Source organism: Triturus cristatus, chromosome 8 (genome assembly GCF_964204655.1).
Source record: "Triturus cristatus chromosome 8, aTriCri1.1, whole genome shotgun sequence".
Taxonomy (NCBI): Eukaryota; Metazoa; Chordata; class Amphibia; order Caudata; family Salamandridae; genus Triturus; species Triturus cristatus.
In genome coordinates this window covers 236955951-236970900 of record NC_140591.1, presented here as the reverse complement: position 1 = coordinate 236970900, position 14950 = coordinate 236955951, and the positions used below count along the sequence as shown (strand labels likewise).

General features: G+C 44.1%; 1 protein-coding gene across 2 annotated transcripts in view; it reads right to left on the bottom strand.

Annotated features, from left to right (window-relative positions):
- Positions 1–14950, bottom strand: part of CNTN5 (contactin 5) — a 3369946-nt gene that overhangs the window by 3142012 nt on the left and 212984 nt on the right. The gene's annotated exons all lie outside the window — the stretch shown is intronic.

Here is a 14950-nt window from a genome sequence, read left to right as displayed (position 1 = left end):
TCATCTATTTATTGGCATATTTTGCACATACTAAATTGCACTGACACATATGCACTTTACAGGTGCGATCGGTTCACTTTGAATGAGTATTGATATACCTGGCATTTGATCAAGGTTTCTACCCATCAGCAATACAAGACAGAGGATTTGCACAAAAGATATGACCATAATTTAAAACTACTTTATTGTTAACAACGAATGTAATTATTACTAGAATATAGGTCTAGGTATTTCACAAGCACATTTTTTACATCTTTATTATTTTTTATTTTAAACGAGATTGTAACAACTTGAGGCATTTTCTGAATCCCGCCACATATACAGATGACAAATCAGCTCTTAAAACAGTACAATGAAGTCCAAATGATAATGTATTATCTATGAGAACTCCTGAAATCTATTCATATGGTCCTATAAACTACTGAAATCCGGTTTATTTATTAGGCTATATTTGCACACATATTGCACTTTACACATTGCACTTTTACAGAAACAATTATCATATGTTTTTATTGTTTTTGTTTTTAATTCATGTACCACGAATTATGTATTAGAGTATTATAAAAAAACATATACATTTATATCAAGCTTTTATACTCAGACAAGCATTGGCAAATAATGGATATTATGAACAAAATGACGGTATTTTACCTAGATGTACTGAATTGGATTAATATGACCAAGTGAAAACTAAAGCAAGTAGAAGGGCATTAAAGTGCACCTTTGATAGTGAAATAGCATCAAATGTTTAAATATTATTTAGATATTATATAAGTTTCACACAAGGTCAAGCTTTTGTCTATGTCCATTCGAAATCTACACGTCATGCCTGTCACGTGGTCATTTGCTCACTTGCATTTGCACTTTAAAAGGGAGTTACCTCCATTATGCCACTGTCATGTGATCAAGGCTCGGGTGAGCCGAAACGCGTTATGGCGACAATGGAATAAAGGAATACTTTGCACATATTTTGGGTCTGTGTCCATCCTTCGGGAGAGCCGTCTGGGGAAAGTCAGCGGAGGAACACTCGTAATATATATATATATATATATATATATATATATATATATATATATATATATATATATTCACTGAAAAAACCATAGGTTTCACACATGTTATAGTTAGTGGAAATTTTACTGATAAAAAACCAATGAAATTGCCCCGTTATAGTTAGCGCAGGCAACTATAACTCACGCGACCGCAATCCTCTGCTGATGCTAATACTGTATTTAGACACTTATTTGCCCATGTCTTCTTCCATACATTTTTAGCTATACATATATTACAAATATTTTTTTTTCATAAAGACACATATGTCATCAGCAGAGGATTGCGGTCGCGTGAGTTATAGTTGCCTGCGCTAACTATAACGGGGCAATTTCATTGGTTTTTTATCAGTAAAATTTCCACTAACTATAACATGTGTGAAACCTATGGTTTTTTCAGTGAATTTGCAAGGTTTTTTAAATGCTAATTCCTAACTATAACGTGTGTGAAACCTATGGTTTTTTCAGTGAATTAGTACGGTTTTTTAAATGCTAAGTTTTTTTCCCTTATAATAAGCCCTGTACATTTGGTGGCCTACGGCCACCAAAAGCACAGGGGGTGGGGTAAGTGTGGATAGTGTTTTTTTCCATTGTAATAAGCCCAGCACATTTGGTGGCCTTCGGCCACCAAAAGCACAGGGGGTGGGGTAAGTGTGGATAGTGTTTTTTTTATTTTTATTTTTTTACCGTACGCTTACCGTAAGCGTACGGTAAGCGTACCCCGTGAAATTGCCGAAAAAAAAATAAAACCGTTTTTGCACTTGGGGGATGTTTGGGGACTCCCTCCACATGACTATGTGGGAGGGAGTTGTCAAAACAGCCCCTTTACATGTTTTTGGGCTTCCGATTTTAAAAATCTCTCTCAGTGCGAGAGACAAAATGGCGGCCGCCGCTTCCTGGTTTCGGCCGATTCGAATGTTTACTAAGATCTTAGAGCCAATCAGAATCGCGCTCGCGCACGCCACCGTACGCTTACCGTAAGCGTACGGTAAGCGTACCGTAAGCTGGCTCAGATATATATATTGATTTAAAGGCTATTTTCTCAGAATCTACTGAACAGATTTACACCAAACCTACAAAAGGCACTTCCTTGACCTAGGGACTACCTCTCTGCCAAATTTTGAGTAATTCTGTTCAGCCATTCGGGCTGTAGCTCGTTCTAAAGGTCCTATGGAAAAATGCATGGGAAAAACGCGTTTTGGGACCCCCCTTTTATCTCAGCCCCCGCTTGACGAATCCCCCCGAGACTTTCAGGGTAGGAGCGGAGCGTAGCGCCCCACCTATTTTGAGAAATTCGCGAGGATTCGTCGACCGGCGCCAAAGTTATTCAAAATAGAATGTTGAGGTTTTCCTATGGAAACGTGGTCCTAACTATAACTACCTACTGGCTATCGCCAGTAGGTAATATATATATATATATATATATATATATATATATATATATATAATTGGGCTTAAACATTTTGTGCACGCTATTGCAATCTGCGGGACAATCTAGTATCAAGTGTGATAAAATATGCAGCGCGACGTACACGCGCCCTTTAGTACCCGTACGCAGCATTTGTAGCGTGTTAAGCAGGGTGATCAATAAAGTTTTTGCCTTGCCACTGTTTAAAAGTAAGATCTGAAAAGCAGACCCGATTACATTTCAATGCCAGTTACTTTTAAAGGGTTAGATTTAGACCAATCAAAAGTATAAAATGTATGTCTCATTGTTTGAAACAGATTAATAACAGAGAATAAGCTATTATTTGCGTTAACATGAACTTCCTTAACTAGGTGTTATTGAAATGATTAGTCTGTTTTCACTTTTTCTAATTTGTGAAATCTAAGGTCACATGACATGTGTTACTTAGTTGAAATTTTTTTCACCTTTCTTTATGCTCGTGAACAAGGGACCAAGTTTTCCCGAAACGCGTAGAGTTTTGTGTTGCCAATAAACTCTGCCTTAAAAGCATTGGGTGCCGTGAAGTGTTGTTTTTCCGGGATGATCGGAGTACTTTCAACGTAAGATTGGAATAGTTTGGGTTTCGCTAACCCGTCACGGCCCGCCATCACCAAGCGGCTTGAGTTGAAAGCGAACTCGTTTGTTGGATGATATGGATATATATGTATATATGTATATGTATATATATGAAGTTTCACCTTTTCTTGGCTCGTAGAAAGGAGCGCGCACTTCAATATTTCTTGCACCACATATATTCCACGGACAGTGTAGGTGTGGCACAATGCTCCCAACGTGTTTCGGTGAACAAGCCTCCTTGATCACTGGTGGGTAGCTGCCACTCCCTGGTTGGTTAAAACGATTTTACAGGTCATCTATAAAACAACATAGAAAAAGAGCTCATGCATAGGAGGAAAGCCACTGAAATGTCGGTCGCCATTTTAGAGCTCTGTCAATTCCATTTCATGTATATTTGAATTTGCCCAAATTGAAAAAGTATGTATAGATATGACAATATAATCAACATATAAAGTACTAAATACAGTACATGAATGATTCTCGACTCACTTGACGCAAAAAACTATTAGATGCATAGTACAAATATTTTTCTGATTTCTTTAAATTGCCATCTATATTAGAATTTACTTGCACAATGTAAAAATAATAGCGTAACACCCATAAACACCCAGATGAAAAAGGCATCCAACTATGGGTCATGTGACCAGTGATGGGAACTGGATCGTAGCGGAACATGCAAGTTAATGAGCGCGCAAGGACCAAAGGGGCAGATGTATAAACATTGCATTTTGTGAGTCCTTAAAAGCTAATTTTACTAATTCACTATTAAGGACTCGCAAAATGCAATGTATGTAGGTTTCGCAAATAAAATAGCGATTCCTACGCATTCCTTATTAGAGACTCGCAAATTGTGAGTCACAAATAAGGAATGGCTTCCCATTAATTTCTATCGGCCAAGAGGCCCATTGAAATTAATGGGAATTGCATGCACAATTTGCGAATTGTGCATGCAATTTCAAGAGTGCAAGGGTACCAAAAGGACACCCTGTTGCACCCCTGAAATATGCATTTGTGCACATGTGGCACACATACATGCCCTAAGGGCATGTATGTGTGCCACATGGCATGCAAAAAAGTGCATTTTTCTAGGAAATCGCAAATTACCACCAACTTGAACTTGGTGGTAATTTGCGATTCCTTAAGGCCAGATCACAAATTTTGGTTGCGTCCAAAATTGCATTTAGGGAATTGCCATTTGCAATTCCTTAAATGGATTCGCAAAATAGGGAATCGCAAATTTTGCGATTCCTTATTTTGCGATGGCCTTTTGGGATGATACATCCCAAGAGGCTTTTTACCATTCGCAAACGGGCCGAATCGGCGAATTGGCCCGTTTGTGAACGGGAAAACCCTTGATACATCTGGCCCAAAGTGTGCACAGCAGTGAAATCTACAAATAATGTGAAAGATAGAAAAGTTCTGGGCCAGAAATCATTCAACATAGTGGCTCTGGTTACCGCATTGGACACAATCTACTAATAAAGCCCAAGAGTGCAAATCCATCTAACTAGATGCAGTTCTCCTGTTGCATCTTGCTAATGCAGTTTCTACAATTGAGCCTGAGTGTGCCGATGCAACAAAAAATGTGGAATACATGCTAACATTAGCATTGGTATGGATAAAGTAAAGTATAGTCACCCTCAATGGCATTGATAGTAAGGAGAGAATTTGCGTAATAGTATTGGGTCCACTGCCAAATAAGCGGCAAAAATATGCGCTTCTTTTTAATGAAGCCCCTGCGTGGTTCAGGTCTCGGGAGCCTACTAATATAAATAAAATGAATGGAGGGGGCCCCCTTCCTAGAGATCTTAAGAGCCACACTACCACCACCTCTGTGGGGCTTAATAATAATTTTGCAGGGGGACCTACAGCTCCCTGGGGCTAATATCTTTAAAAACTGGAAGGTGGCTTCACAGCCCCTCTCCTGGGCCATACATGGCAATGGAGATCACCACCACCCCGGATTCGGGCCATGCTGAACAAAGGAGGGGGCCATGTGGCCCCCCTCTTGGACCCATTTATGATGCTGGGGACAGCTGCCCCCAGGGCCGGATCCTGCTATCTCCCAAGGTGCCCACCCTCTGGAGATAGCTGTTTGCTTTTGCTTGGAGGGAGCTGATAGCTCCCACCAAGCAAAAGCAAACACTCAGCTTCCAGCAAGCGGAAGCTGCCAAACTGCTCCCGCTTGCTGGAAGTGGAGCTTTAATCTCTTTCCCTGCCTGCAGACATGTGATCCCCAACATGCACATTGGTGTCCCTGTGTGGGTAAACCCTTTTGGCAAAACTGGGGACCCTTCTAGGAACAAAATACGTTCCAGTCTGGCCCAGGTGCACATTTCACAGAAATTAAACCTTAACTGGAAGCATTTACAAATATAAACATAGGCGCCCCAGTTGAAGCTTCACTTCAGTAAAGCACAAACGTTCCTAACATCTTGGGCTTGGCAAAGACAAATCAAATGTGTTTCCTCTTGCATTCCATGTTGAAAAACAATCTGACATCCTTAATGGAGGTGAATGCATCATTGATCTAATGGAGCGCAATCTGATCTGTAGTGACTGTGACGAGGGGCTTCATTCTTGTCATTTCCTCTTGAGAGAAGACTCCATGGTTCTCCCTTTTAAATACCCTAAGTATGCAAATGCCCAAAATTCATAGCGTTGCTCACACACCCACTCACTGACACTCACAGGCAGTCACACACCCACTCAGAGACTCACAAACCTATTTACAGACCCATAGCACCACTCACAAATGCTGTCACACACACACACACACTCACTCAGCCACTCAAAGACCCACACATGCACTTGTACACCTACTTACAGACCCATAGCACTACTCACACACCCACTCACAGACACACACAGGCTCAGGCGCACCCACTCACAGACCCATACAGCCACTCACACACCCACTCACAGACCCATAGCACCACTCAGAGACCAAGTCACAGACCCCCACAAGCCGTCACACACCCACTCATAAACCCACATGGGCACTCACACATGCACTCACAGATCCATTCAGCCACTCACACATCCACTCACAGACCAATGCAGCCACTCACACACTCATTTAAAGTTTACAGGTTATAGTTCAGAAATATATATTTTTTCAAATTAAAAATTCACTGAAAAATCTAAAGATTACAGGATACGTTATAATTAGAAAATACAATTAAAAAACCGTAGACATTTACAGAAAAAAGCAAAGGTTACAGGGGTGGTATAGTTAGGAAATAGAATTATAAAAAACATAGCAATTCACTAAAAAACAAAGGTTACTGGGTGTAAGAAATGGGGTTTCCAGTTGGCCTGGGCATGCACCTAAGCCAGGCAGAACCCACCACTCTAGGCAGGGCAAGGAAGGAACACACTGACGATAACCCCTGCTCACCCCTTGGTAGCTTGGCAGAGCAGTCAGGCTTATCCCAGAGGCAATATGTAAAGCGTTTACGCAACACACTCACACAGCAGTGACACACTAGGCACACCACAAAACTCCATATAAGGTTATATAAAAATATCCTTTTGTATTATCCATAAAAACACATTAGAACACAATCAAATATAGTACACTGTGCCAACAGGCACTCGTCATGACTTCACAGGGATTATACAAATCACTAGTCCATTCAAGCCACCGCCATAAACATCAGTTAGCACAACCCTACTGGTAGGAACTGTACTTAGCATAACATATTATGCATAAACAACATTATCAGTGCACTGCGGCAAACTACCTGTGGAGTGCACACATTAGAATATCATCATTATGGTACATCTCTCTCACATAGGCCACATAAGCACCACAACCTCACAGTGTAATCAGGGCCTGAACATGAGGCCAGTAGAGGGAGGCGGAGGTGGGAAAAAATACTTTATCATACCCAGAGCGCACCTGCACTCGTATCATAGCTTATGCGATACTTTGCCTCTCCCACACAGGCTCCTGGGCCATCTGCCTGCCTACACCCGGGAATGCTGTAACTCCTGGGCACTCCCTTGCACACATGCTGTTAGACCTGGTACATTGGCGTGAGTCTCCCTTCCATTTTTCGCTGTTGCCTCATATGTTTTTGCTGGTGTTAGTTGCTCAGGGCACTGTGCCACTGCTGTCCAGTGCCACAGTGCAAGTGCTCCCTATTGTAAATTGATGTATGATTTGTGATTCCATGATTGGTTGGTTTGGTTTACTTGTCAGACCCTAGTACAGTGCACCAGGAGTGCCCAGGGCTTGTAAATCCAAATGCTGCTGGTGGGCTTGCAGCACTGGTTGTGCCACCCACAGAAGCAGCCTGTAAAAATGTGTCTAAGGTCTGCCATTTTAGAGCCTGCGTGCAGTCTGGTACTGTCATGCTGACTGGGCAAGTGCACCCACTTGCCAGTCCCTAAACCTTCCCTTTTCTTCATATCAGACACCCCTATGGTAGGCCCAAGGGCAGGGTGCATTGTAAGGATAAGGTAGGGCATGCCCTGGTGTTTGTGGCATGTTCTAATAGTGAACTACAGCCATTTTCGTTTTTCACTATTGCAAGGCTACCTGTTCTCCATAGGCCAAAATGGGCAGTTTGGTTATTACATCTTATAATCCTAACTGACTCAGAGAACATGGTAGAAATTCGAATTTAGTATGCCTGAACTCAGGATGATAAAATACATCTTTTAGTGAAGTTGGTTTTAACATTCTTTTAGAAAGTAGGTATTTTCTCTCCTAACCATTCAAAACTGCCTCTGCTAGGCTGTGTATTCCCTGCCTGGAGTTTGAGTGACAGGGCTGGGGAATTCCAGGAGACAGGGTGAGGTGACCCAGTGGTGAATAGAGAGATCTGCATCTAGATGGGTGGGAGGAGTGGCACCTGGCACCTGAATAGGGCTGTGCCTTCCCTCCACAATGCTGGCTCCACCTCTTGTGGTGCGTCTGATGTCTCTGCCCTGCACTCTGAAAGGAAAGAAGGAGTCAGGTAAACAAAGTGCTCCAGGACTGACCAGAACCGGTTTGAACCAGGCAAAGGCCCCTCTGCCTTCAGAGGACAAAGGATTTTGGGGTATAAGTATTGGGACCCTGATCCCAATAATTTAGATCACTTTGGGAAACAAGAAGAAACTCTGCTGAGGAGAGGAACCAAAAAGAAACTGAGGAGAGACTATACCCTGAAACTGGGGGATTGGCCTGCAGGGGTTGCCTACTGCCAAAGAGAGGAGAAAGGAACTTTGTGTGTACTTTTGCTCAACTTGTGAAGGATCTCCAAGGGCTTGGAAAAGAGCTTGCCTCCTGCTGAAGTCTCATTAACAACAGACTTCACCTCCCAGCTCCCTAGAGTTCTTTGGAAGTGCCTGCTGCTGTTGTTGGGCCTTCTAAGGGACTGCGTGTCGCAAGGAGCTGGAAGCGTGACTCAAGAAGGAGAAGCGTGCCGCCGTCGGAGCTGTTGTCGTCGCATCGCGTAAAGTGTGTCGCCGCTGCAGCTGTCGCATCGAGCGGAAGCGTCTCACATCATCCAGGAAGTGTCTCGCAACGCCAAAGAAGCGTGTCACCATCGCAACCATCTTAGCTGACGCATTGCACCGCATCGAGAGAAGAGTCTCGCATCGAGGAAGAAGCGTGTCGCCATCGCAGCCATCGTAGTTGTCGCATTGCACCGCATCAAGAAAAGCGCCTCGCATCCACGGAGAAGCGTGCCGCCGTCGGAGCTGCTGTCGTCGCATCGTGTAAAGGGGTGTCGCCGCTGCAACATCGCATCGAGCGTAAGCGTCTCGCAAACGTCAGAAAAGAGTGTCGCTGCTAAGGCCGCTGTTGTTGCATCGCGTAAAGTGTGTCGCTGCTGCAGCTGAAGCATCGAGTCGAGTCTTCTCGCAACATCGGAGAAGCGTGACGCATCTGGAAGATCTTCACGTCTTTATTTCTTTGCACCAAAAACTTTATCGCATCAACATCGTTGCAACACTTTTGTTGCCCTGTGTGTCGCATCTAAAAGGTACATTGACTTAAAGTGTCGCATTTAAGAACTTAAGAGAAATAAGAAAAATTCTACCATCTAAAGTAACAGTATTGTGTATTTTTGGCGTTTAATGGTCTTGTGGTAAATCTATATAAATAATACTTATTTTTGATATAAAACCTGTGTGGTGTCCATTTGTAGTGTTGTCACTTGGTTACTGTATGTGTTCACAAATGCTTTACACACTGCCTCTGAGATAAGCCTGTCTGCTCGTGCCAAGCTACCAAGGGGGTGAGCAGGGGTTATTTTAGGAGTGTACCCCCTTACCCTGACTAGAGGTGGAGGTCCCTATTTGTCACAAGTGCATACCTGTGCCAACTAGAGACCCCCAAGTCTAACACATGCCCTTCCAATAGCAGGGTGATGCTCCACGTTTGTGCCCTCCTCGTAGGCCTGCCGACTGTTGGGTGCTCCTATCTGGGCAAATGTGGTAGGTCCCAGCAGCGGGGCCTCCGTCGAGGATCTGCCCCGTGGTGCAGAGTCAAAAGGAAAAAATATTCAGCCCCAAGGCAGCTACCAATGATCATGCGGTGCCCCTGCCTGCCAAATGCGGGGAAGGATGAGGATTCCGCACCGGCCTCCCCTGGCCAGGACACAAAGCGAAGCGGACCACTCAGCCACAAGCTTGCACTTCAGCGGTTCGTATCTGGGCTGCTGCGGCAGGACACAGAGTGAAGTCTCCGTTCACTTTGCTTTCTTTCACCCTAACTCTCGGTGTTGATCCTCAAGCTGCTGCACTCCGACTCCATTGTGGGCGTGCCAAAAATAGCTTGGACGCGGCATCCTCACTGGCTTCTGGGGGTGTGGCCGGGCAATGCTGTGTACTCCAGCCGGCCTCGCTGGTTGCCCAGCAATGCTCGTGACTCCCTTGCACTGGTTTCGCTGACAAGCAGCCATGCTGACAAAGACAAATTACCCTTGGGCTCTGCATACCCAGGGGTGGGGGCTCAGCCCAGAATTCCACGGCAGGTTTACCGCTCCCTTGAGATTTCAAGGAGCGCAAAGCACCAAGGATAGGAGGAAAATAGAGCACCCTCGCCAGTTCTTCCTGAAGCAAAGGGGAGGCACATCAAATGAGTCAAGCACTCACTTAGTGCTATGTTTTCTAAGGATCCCAAGCCCTGAGAAATCACTGGAACAGAGGACAGGGCCCAGGCAGGCCAGTACACATGGTCCCATAGCAGAGGGGCAGTCCTCTCAGACACCCAGTAGGCAGCAGGTAGTCCCAGATAGTGGTACCTCCTGTCACACAGCAGTCCTCTAACAGTCCACAGAGTATCTTCTTTTTCAGTTGGGTTCACAGCCCCATTACTTATAGTCCAAATGTCTTTGTTCTAGGGCACTTGCAAATATGATCACAAGTGCACAACACCCATTCACAGTGTAAGCCTTGGCTCCAGACGCACCACAGGGGGGCAGAGACCCGCATTGTGGAAGGCAGGCACAATCCTATTCAGGTGCAGGTGCTACTCCTCCCACCACTCCAAATGCAGATTAGGCCTATTCAAATGCAAGGGACAACTCCTCCTGCTACTCCAAATTCAACCAAGGTCTATTCAGCCTAGTACTGAGTCAACCGGGCAGGGCAGGACACACCTCAACCCCTCCCTAGGGACTGGCTGGAGTGAATGCACATCCCATCTCCCCTGTCAGTCAGAACCAAACGGACAATACACATCAGGCAGGGCACAAAGACACATAGCACACAGAAATGCCCACCTCTAAGTGGCATTTCTAAAATAGAATAATAGAATAGTAATAATAAATCTGCTTTTACCAATAAGCAGGATTCATCACTACTATTCCAAACATACCATACATGGTTACGCTACCCCTCTTCTGTCAGGAATTACCACTAAAGCACATTTCAGGGAAGCCCCAATGCATCCCTATGAGAGGGCAGCCTCACAGCAGTGAGAAACCAAATAGGATGTTTGTCACTACCAGGACATGCCACAAAGTTAATGCACATGTCCTGACTTTTACCTACACCATACCTTGCCCATAGGGCTAGCTAGGGCCTACCTTAGGGGTGACTGATATCTAGGAAAAGGGGAGTTGCAGACGTGGCAAGCACTTAATATGCCATGTCACAGCAGTAGTAAACTTCACACGCAGGCCCTACAGTGGCAGAGGCTTGAGACAGGTTTGAAAGGCTACTTCGGTGGGTGGCACAAGCAGCACTGCAAGCCCACCAGTAGCATTTAATTTACTGGCCCTGGGATGTGGGATACCACTGTACAAGGGACTGATAGGTAAATTAAATATGACAAACAGGTGTAGACCAATCTTACCAAGTTTACCAGAGAAAGCACATGCACATTAGCACTCATCAGCAGTGATAAAGTACCCAGAGTCATAGAACCACCAACAACAGGTCAGAAAAAATACAGGACACAGGCAAAAAGTTCTGTGGTGACCCTGTAAAGAGGGCCAAGTCCAACACTGGGAAGTTATAGTTAGGCTCAGATTTCACCCATACCAAACCATAAAAATGCTGCAGCTATAGTTACCTGAGCTAACTATAACTAAAGCCCCCGCATTGCACTGCTTATGACCTCACATATTACATCACTCATGACATTGTCAGTGACATCACTCATAACATTACTGATGACATCTCAAATGACATCACTGATGACACCAATGATGGCTTCATCCACAGAACCACTCACGCAACCTCTCACACCCCCATAGAAGGTCTTATACTCCCATTCCCACTCCTACACTACCACTCAGATACCCATTCACAGATCCATAGAGCCACTCACACAACCATCCACCCACACAGCCACTCACACAACCTCTAACTCACCCATACAGCCATTCATGCACCCACTCACTCACCAATACAGCCACTCACAAATCCACAACCTCTAACTCACCCATACAGCCACTCATGCACCCACTCACTCACCAATACAGCCACTCACAAATCCAGTCATACAGACATTTAGACACTTACACACCCACTCATACACCCAGACAGCCACTCACACACAGTCAGTCACCCATACAGACACTCATATATCTACTCACTCATCCATACAGTCACTCACACAGCCACTTACTCACCCATACAATTACTCACACACCCATTCACCTAATCGTACATATACTAACATATGCACCCCATACAGCCGCTCTCACATATAGTCACTTGCCCATACAGTCACTCACACACCCACTCACTTACCCATACAACCCTTCTGCACCCACTCACTCACTCATACACCCACTCACTGACTCACACAGCCACATGCACATTTGCTCACTCACCCATACAGTCACTCACACACCCACTTACACACCAATATAGCCACTCACTCACCCTTACAACCACGCACACACCCATAGAGCCACTCGGACACCTACTCACACATGGATATACACAGTGAAACAGCCACTCACATAATATGTGTTACAAATGCAATCACTCAGTAGTACACAAAGTTTACTAATTTAATATTTGTAGTATATTACTAAATATTATTAATCCTCAAACTTTCAGAAAACACTCAAAATCACTGGATGATGTCATCAGTGATGTCAATTGAGATATCATCAGTGATGTCACTTACTATATCATGAGTGATGTAATATGTGAGGTCATAAGTAGTGCATTGTGAGGGCATAAGTTATAGTTAGCTCATGTAACTATAAATGCTGAATTGCTAGGGTTTTGTATGAGTAAAATCTGAGCCTAACTATAACGTCCTTGTAACCTTTGGTTTTGTCAGTGAATTCCACTGTTTTGTTTACAATGATATTTATTAACTATGACATTCCTGTTACCTTTGTTCTTTTCAGTGAATATCTATATCTATCTAATATATATATATATTCACTGAAAAAACCATAGGTTTCACACATGTTATAGTTAGCGGAAATTTTACTGATAAAAAACCAGTGAAATTGCCCCGTTATAGTTAGTGCTGGCAACTATAACTCACGCGACCGCAATCCTCTGCTGATGCTAATACTGTATTTAGACACTTATTTGCCCATGTCTTCTTCCATACATTTTTAGCTATACATATATTACAAATATATTGTTTTTCATAAAGACACATATGTCATCAGCAGAAGATTGCGGTCGCGTGAGTTATAGTTGCCAGCACTAACTATAACGGGGCAATTTCACTGGTTTTTTATCAGTAAAATTTCCGCTAACTATAACATGTGTGAAACCTATGGTTTTTTCAGTGAATTTGCAAGGTTTTTTAAATGCTAATTCCTAACTATAACGTGTGTGAAACCTATGGTTTTTTCAGTGAATTTGTACGTTTTTTTAAATGCTAAGTTACTTTACGCCATTCGAGGCGTGCGCGCCCACTTAACGCAGTTCGTTCAGTGCACGGTTTTTATCAACTTTAATAAGCCCTGTACATTTGGTGGCCTTCGGCCACCAAAAGCACAGGGGGTGGGGTCAATGTGGATAGTGTTTTTTTTATTTCGATTTTATAATTTCATGTTGCCAAAATTTCGTTTTTTTTACCTATTAACCCCTTCAGTGCCCATGACGAGCTGGACTCGTCATGGGCTGCGGTGGCGCTGTGCCCATGACGAGTCCAGCTCGTCATGAACTCCGCCCGCTAATGGAAGGCGCGGCACTGGGCGGGGAAAGGGGCGGGCATGCAAGGGGTTAATAAGCCCTGTACATTTGGTGGCCTACGGTCACCAAAAGCAAAGGGGGTGGGGTAAGTGTGGATAGTGTTTTTTTTTTTTTTTTTTTTTTTACCGTACGCTTACGGTAAGCGTACGGTAAGCGTACTCGGCGAAATTGCCGAAAAAAAAATAAAACCGTTTTTGCTCTTGGGGGATGTTTGGGGACTCCCTCAACATGACTATGTGGGAGGGAGTTGTCATAACAGCCCAGTAACATGTTTTTGGCCATCATGTTTGATAAACAACACTCAGTGCGAGAGACAAAATGGCGGACGCCGCTTCCTGGTTTCGGCCGATTCGAATGTTTACTAAGATCTAAGAGCCAATCAGAATCGCGCTCGCGCACGCCACCGTACGCTTACGGTAAGCGTACGGTAAGCGTACCGTAAGCGGGCTCAGATATATATATTGATTTAAAGGCTATTTTCTCAGAATCTACTGAACAGATTTACACCAAACCTACAAAAGGCACTTCCTTGACCTAGGGACTACCTCTCTGCCAAATTTCTAGTAATTCTGTTCAGCCGTTCGGGCTGTAGCTCGTTCTAAAGGTCCTATGGAAAAATGCATGGGAAAAACGTGTTTTGGGACCCCCCTTTTATCTCAGCCCCCGCTTGACGAATCCCCCCGAGACTTTCAGGGTAGGAGCGGAGCGTAGCGCCCCACCTATTTTGAGAAATTCGCGAGGATTCATCGTCCGGCGCCAAAGTTATTCAAAATAGAATGTTGAGGTTTTCCTATGGAAAAGGGGTCCTAACTATAACTACCTACTGGCGACCGCCAGTAGGTAATATATATATATATATATATATATATATATATATATATATATATATATATATATATATATTCAGCTCCTTCGGGGAATGTCCAATAGATTAGGCAACACTCAAGCACAGAAGAGCTTTCCCCATCGCTTTTATTTGGTACAGCAGACACACCCTCCAGCAATTAAAACCAGCGGACCGCAGCCCTGACGCGTTTCGAATAAACTTTCTTTATCAAAGGGATAATTGCAGTCCAAAGCACAATTGCGGCAACACCTTCGCGCATTTACCCATATCGTGAGTCCTGATTGGACGGCTCTGGATGAGTCCTCACGTTGGCTGCTGGGAGGTGAAGTCCAAAATATTTCCCCAGATGGTTGCGCTTCGATTTTTGCTGCCAATTTCAAGCTCTGTATGAGCCCCAGAGAGCGTGTCTGCATA